Here is a 7253-nt window from a genome sequence, read left to right on the forward strand (position 1 = left end):
GCCCCACACTCTGTGGAATCTTTCTTTTCTATTAAAACCTTTTTTACTTATTATCCACATCTGACTCCCCGTTTCATTGAATTTCCACCACAGAATTTGGCGTTGTCGGCAGGATCAGCGAGAGGCACCATGCGGAGCAGCGGTGACTAAACTTCGAGGACGCTCCTCAGAGAGAGAACTGAGCTGGAGAAAGAGGGAAACCCACAAGAATATGGGAAAGTACCTAACCAGGGAGTGACGTCCCGCTTGACTCCGGTGGTGTGCTCCGCCTGATCTAACGAACAGAAAGTAAGTGGTGAAGTTCAGTAATTTAATCCTAGAAGAAAGTGACATAGTGATCCGCCTGAGTCTACCCTGGGGTGGGTCTGTAAAGTAGCATAGTACATGAGATACTAGGGCTTAAAAATAGGGTCTAGAGGATTCCGGAGTCTGGGACTCCGCCAGCCTAAGAGAATAGGCACACTGAGTAGACGTACTAGTGTAAGAAATAGGCCCGGGTCGAAAGAACACCCCGTAGGGAAAGGAGTGGACTCAGTATACTAGCACGATTTGCTGGAGCGGAACTAATCCATATCGGGGGTAGATGGTGTGGATAATAAGATAAGAATAGGAAAATTGTAGAGAGTAGGTAAGTTTCCTTTGTTCTTTTGTTGCCTGGATCCAAAAAAAAAAAAAAAAATTGTTGTTGTTGTTGTTATTATTATTATTATTATTATTATTGTTATTATTATTATTATTATTATTATTATTATGGGTGCGGGCAACAGTAAGGAGTATGAGTTCAGTAAGGACAAGTTCTCCTGTAGCCTACTCTTTCAAATGAATAAGGACTATGGGGAACATGTAAACAAACATCCCATTTTGGATTAAATATTACGGTTTTAATGTCTCAGGGACTCTAAGTGTTGCATACCTGTTAAAATTAATTGAAAGAGTTAAGGTTAAGCCTAGGGAAGCTGATAAGAAAGCGCGGAAATATTTTGATGAGAACAGTGAAGACATGCTGGAAAAGGCAAAAATGTGGTTAGAAGAAGCTGAGAAAAGGCAGAAGCAGCAGGTAGGACATAGAAAAGGTAATAATGAAGTCTCAGTGTGTTTCTTTAGCTGATCCTGACCTCGATGCCGCCCCGCCGAGAGCCCCCCAGCTGATTCAGCAACCACAAGCGCTAGCAAATCCACCTCCTTATCCGCAACCAGGAACTTCATTAACACCAAAGCCGTCTCCATATGACGAATTAAGACGACAACTGGAGGCAATAACCTCACCAGTGGCTCATCGCACTCGAAGTCACACCACTATAAAGGCATCTGCAGAGCCTGAGGTAGGCTATGCCCCACAGTTCCCGATGGTGGAAGTGTCAGGACCTGAGGGAGTGATTATGGTCCACCGTCACTGGACTGCAGACGACATCATGAAAGCGGCCGATGGCCTGAGCAAGCCAGGTGACATCGGCGGACGACGCTTCGGACAAGAACTGATGGCATTCGTGCAGTCCTGCAGACCAACACAGGCTGAACTGAGACGGTTGTTGATGATTCGACTCGGACCACAGTATAACCGCATTGATAGAAACTGGGTGGATGGAGATGTCCGTCTCCACCTGCCTGAGTGGAATGCACCGCCCCAAGGCCAACCTGACCTGAATGGCCCATACAGAGAGATGATAAGAGGACTCATCGAAAGGGTGGAAACAGCCTATCCAACCACCATCAACACCGATGTGATAGCATCATGCAAACAGAAAGATGACGAACCCGTCGCTGACTTTCTCGTCCGTCTGACGCGTGTCCACACTGACCATTGTGGAATTGACACACCAGCACAACGAGCAGCAGGACCTGGAGAAGTAGGTGCATGGGAAGCTCATTTGAGAAACAGCTTCCTAATGAATATGAGAAAAGACATCAGCGATCTCATTAGAAAAAACTGCATAGGCTACAGCAGAGCTCCCCTATCTACTATTGAGGAGCATGCCAAGCATCATGAGACAATCCTGGGGAAGAAAGACGCCAGACGAGAGCGTCAACGAGCAGATACCACACACCAAGCGATGCTGACAATGCTCCAGACGGTGGGAGATCAAGGAGAAGGCCGCCGACGAGGAAGTAGTCGTGGCAGGGGACGTGGTCGCGGAAGAGGCAGAGGCAGAGGAAGAGGAAAAGGAGGAAAAATTGATTGGATGAAAGAGCAGGAATGCTACAACTGTGGAAAGCTTGGACATTTTGCCAGAAACTGTCCGGAGGAGGATAACTCGTATGACGGGGGCACAGATCAGGATCCCACAATCCACGAGTGACGGGCAGTGGAGAGGCAGGACAGCAGCGGACCACTGAGTGAAGACAGCAAAAGGGAAGTGACAAATTTAAATTACCAACTATTACAGCAGATTAGTAAAGGGCCAAGAGGCCTCCCCGAGGTAACTGTGAAAGTAGAGGGAAAAAATGTTAGGTTTTTGGTTGACAGTGGTGCCACCCACTCAGTGTTAAAAGAAGGATTAATAGAATGTAGAATGAGACAAGGATATGGGATAACAGTAATTGGAGTGGGAGGTCATCCCATTGATGAAAGGATGTCCGAGCCTCTCCGATGTAGTTTAGGGAAAAGCCAATTTAAACAGTTTTTTGATATCAGAAACCTGTCCAATTAATTTGTTAGCTAGAGATTTAATGTGTAAACTTGGGTGCACAATTAGCAGCAACCCAGAGGGGTTGTTTGTTACGTGGGAAACACCTACACAGGGAGTCCAGCTAGAGGCAGGAGCCCCTTTGTACGTGTATGAATTGCAGTGCACTGCGGGGGAAGTACTAACACATTTTATGACTGAAGTTACTAACACGCTACCTGGTGAGCTGACAGTTAAACAAAGTGATTCTATTCACTGTACAATGAAGGTCCATGAGGGATGTGACGTTGATTTTGAACAGAAATTTGACTTAGGGGGCAGTGACAGTTTGATTATCACAGCCATAGCGTGGGACTGCGAGTGGGCTGCGGGAGTGGTGCAGCTCTCAGCTAAACAGAAATCTTTATATTCAATCTCACATGCCACACCTCATGTGTCGCTGGCTAGTGCACATGTTGACCCAGACTGGCAGAGAGTAGGGTTGTGGACAAAACGCGTGTTGAGCGCAACTGATTGGATAAAAGAACCCCAGTGTAAAATTATGTACAGCCCAAGCATAGACGTGTGGAAAATGCCAACCCCGTATAGGCTAAATTGCAGAAGGGGGGTCGAGCTTGTAAGTCCAAATATAGTAATTATGGTATCCTCTGTTACCCTCTCAGAGGAAGAGGAAGAGGAACTGAAAACAGTTCCTGCAGGGTTATGGGCACAGGGAAAAAATGATGTGTGCTTAATAAAAGGATGTGAGCCTGTCCACATCACCCCAAAATCTGATTACAGACCACACCAGCACCAATACCCTCTAAAACCAGAGGCAGTGGAGGGCATCAGGCCTGTGTTCCAATCATTAAAACAAGCAGGAGTTATCGTACCATGCCCAGACTCACCAGTACGTACTCCAATTTTCCCAGTTAAGAAGCCAGGGAGAGATGAATGGAGATTTGTGCAGGATTTGCAGGCTGTCAACGCGGCAGTACACCCTAGAGCCCCAGAAGTTCCAAACCCGCACACCATTCTCTCTCAGATCCCACCAGACAGTAAGTGGTTCAGTGTAGTTGATTTGGCCAACGCTTTCTTTAGCGTACCTGTGCACAAGGATAGCCAATTTTGGTTTGCTTTCACTTTTGAAGGAAAGCCATACACATTCACGAGATTGTGTCAAGGGTATTGTGAATCACCAACCATTTACAATGCCGCCTTACATCGAAGCCTAGAGGCTTTAGAACTCCCTAAGGGAATAGCCTTGCTGCAATATGTTGATGATCTTTTGATTTGTGGGAGAACACGAGAAGCGTGTAAACAAGCCACGGTGGCACTGCTACATCATTTAGCAGGGGAAGGCCATAAGGCATCCAAATCCAAATTACAGTTCTGTAAGCAGCAAGTGCATTTTTTAGGACATGACATCACTGAGCAAACGCGCATGCTGACTAAAGACCGAGTGAATGCCATTTTGACTATACCAAAGCCCATGACGAAAAAACAACTGTTGTCCTTTTTAGGAATGTGTTCCTATTGTAGGACATTCATACCATCCTATGCAGAACATGAGGGACCACTCAGAGATATAATACCGACCAAAGGGTCAAATTCCTCACAGCCGGAATGGACACCGGAAGCTGAGGCGGCCTTCACAACACTGAAACAGCTGTTACAAGTCATGCCAGCGTTAGGCATTCCCGACCCAAACAAACCATTTGAACAGACAGTGGATGTTAAAGGGCAATATATGACAAGTGTATTGACACAAAAACATGGGGACAAACAAAGGCCGGTGGCCTACTTCTCAGGAAAATTAGACAGTCGCAGCAGGCCTACCTTTATGTGTAAGAGCTGTGGCAGCCGCCGAGAAGGCACTAGTGGCTTCCAGAGATATAGTAGGCTACGCCAAGCTTACCCTACATGTGCCTCATGCAGTGTCAAGAATACTGCAAGATCAAAAAGTGGCACATTTGTCCACTCAGCGATGGCTTAGGTACCACACTGCCTTATTAGACATGCCAAATGTTACTGTGAAACGATGCACAACTCTAAACCCCTCCACTCTATTGCCTACAGAGGAGGAAGGAGAGCCCCATGACTGCCAACAGGTGTTAGAAATTGCAACATCTCCCAGAATAGATTTAAAGGAGGAACCAATATTTAATGCGGACCTGGAATTTTTTGTGGACGGTTCAGCTAAACGTGACTCTCAAGGCACTAATCGAGCAGCATATGCTGTTGTGTCACACACAGAAGTGGTGAAAGCAGAACCACTCCCATCTAATTACTCAGCGCAGGCAGCTGAACTTGCTGCACTCATATATGCGTGTAAACTAGCACAAGACAAGACCGTGAACGTCTGGACCGATTCCCGGTACGCGTGGGGAGTAGCACATGACTTTGGGGCCATTTGGAGACATCGCAACTTTCTCACCAGCTCAGGAGCAAAGATAAAGAATCACCACCTAGTAGCAGAGCTGTTGGAAGCAATTCAACTACCAAAGGAAGTAGCAATTATAAAGTGCGCTGCACACACTAAGGCGGATGACGCCGTATCAAAAGGGAATGCTTATGCGGATAAAGTAGCTCAACTCACAGCGTTACAACCGCTCCATACACAAATGGCACAAGCAGATACCGAAACCAGAATATCTACTAAAGATATCCAAAAACAAGCCACTCCACGAGATTGTGAAATGGAAAAAAGGGGGGTGTAAACAAATAGGCGGGATATGGGTACACCCAGATATGAACAAACCCTGTCTCCCCACAGCTTATATGAAAGGACTAATTGAGATTGCTCATGGGAGGAGTCACATGAGCAAAGGGGGGATAGTGGAGAGTATAACGAGACATTGGTATGCACCAGGAATAAACACACACACCCAAAATTTTTGTTCCCGATGCTTGGTATGTGCACAAAACACACCACACCGAGACAATCATACCAAACACGCACCCGCCGGACACCTGCCGCCTAGTGAGCCATTTCAACATTGGCAAATAGATTTTGTAGAACTAACACCAGCTGAAGGAAAGAGGTACATGCTTGTGTGTGTGTGCATGTTTAGCAAGTGGGTGGAGGCCTTCCCAATGGGAAAACAAGATAGTGATGCAGTAGCAAAAGCGCTACTGAGAGAAATTATTCCCCGGTGGGGGTTACCACGACGAGTTTCCAGTGACAATGGGACACCCTTCGTACACGAAGGACTAAAAGCTCTGACTAAATACCTAGGGGTAGATATGAGAAAACACTGCAGCTATCACCCTGCTAGTGCAGGGGCAGTAGAACGGACAAACGGCACCATTAAAGGAGGTCTAGCTAAATTAACGCAGGAAACAGGCATGAATTGGGTAAAATGCCTTCCCCTCGTCCTATGGCAATGCCGAACCAGACCGCAGGCACGAACAGGCTTATCAGCTTTTGAGATAGTGTTTGGACGGCCTCCCAACACGGGGATAGGACCGCCCGACTGGGATACTAACCTGATCAATGAATCACTTTTGCAGTATTGTGTGTCTCTGCACAAATCTCTCTCCCATGTGTCTAAGCAGGTGAAGGCAGTCCTTCCCGAGGTGACGAATACTCCACTCCACACCCACCAACCAGGTGATTGGGTGCTGATAAAGGACTTCAGAAGGAAGCGGTGGAACCAGCCCAGGTGGAGAGGACCATTCCAAGTGCTACTGACGACTAACACCGCCGTCAAGACCGACGGAAGAGCGACATGGGTGCATCACACGCATTGTAAAAAGGCACCAGAAACGCCACCGCAGGACTAGCAAGATGCAGCACCTCCTGTGGATCAGCCTGATACTATCACGCATCAGTGTCATTACATCTAAAGATTGGTGTATACAAAAGTATGGAGGAGTAGAATTGGACTATATGGTGGGCAGTTCTACTGCATGGACTTTTGACTTATGTGACGTAATTAATTGTGCAGGAAAGAATTCATCATATCACAGATATGATACATACTTATGTTGGGATAAGGATAACTTCCATGTTTTTGCCATAACTGAAGATTTTAGTTAATGATTGTATGAGAATCAAAGGGGGGAAATGTAAAGGAAATACTATGTGCTTCAGTGATTCACATACATTCAGCAGTATCCTGTTCCCTAGGAAAAATGTTTATGTAAGCAAAGAACTTTAAGGGAGTGAGACCGTAGATCAGATAAGCAGGAAGATGTCTCTCGTTTTATTGCCTGCAATTGCTTTACTGCCTGCCATTGCTTTATTGCCTGCAATTAAGGGATGACAGTCAAGCAAGATTCTTACCAGCCGGCCTGAAAGAGATAAGCAACGCTTAAAGCTGAATGGTATATGAGCCATAGCAACAAGAGGCAGGAAGTCTGTGATTGGTCAAGGCATACAGTTAGAATTGTATATCAAGCAATGCTCTGTATGACTCGGGGCTTCTCTTGGTAGTGAGCCCCACACTCTGTGGAATCTTTCTTTTCTATTAAAACCTTTTTTACTTATTATCCACATCTGACTCCCCGTTTCATTGAATTTCCACCACAATGTCTAATTCCACCAAATATTCCAGGACATGACCAGATCTTTTGGGTGTACTGTATCCAGTCATGCAACAGTGGCGAAAAATCTTACCCAAGTGTATGGAACCATCATACATTAAT

General features: G+C 46.0%; 1 long non-coding RNA gene across 1 annotated transcript; it reads left to right on the plus strand.

Moving 5' to 3' along the window:
• The first annotated feature begins 294 nt into the window (after positions 1–294).
• LOC145658538 (uncharacterized) lies at positions 295–6783 on the plus strand. Its single transcript, XR_014124121.1, has 2 exons — positions 295–628; positions 6159–6783. It is a non-coding gene; the product is annotated as an uncharacterized LOC145658538 (long non-coding RNA).
• Positions 6784–7253: the final 470 nt, after the last annotated feature.

This window comes from Electrophorus electricus, chromosome 6 (genome assembly GCF_041902795.1).
Source record: "Electrophorus electricus isolate QZ-2024a chromosome 6, ASM4190279v1, whole genome shotgun sequence".
NCBI lineage: Eukaryota > Metazoa > Chordata > Actinopteri > Gymnotiformes > Gymnotidae > Electrophorus > Electrophorus electricus.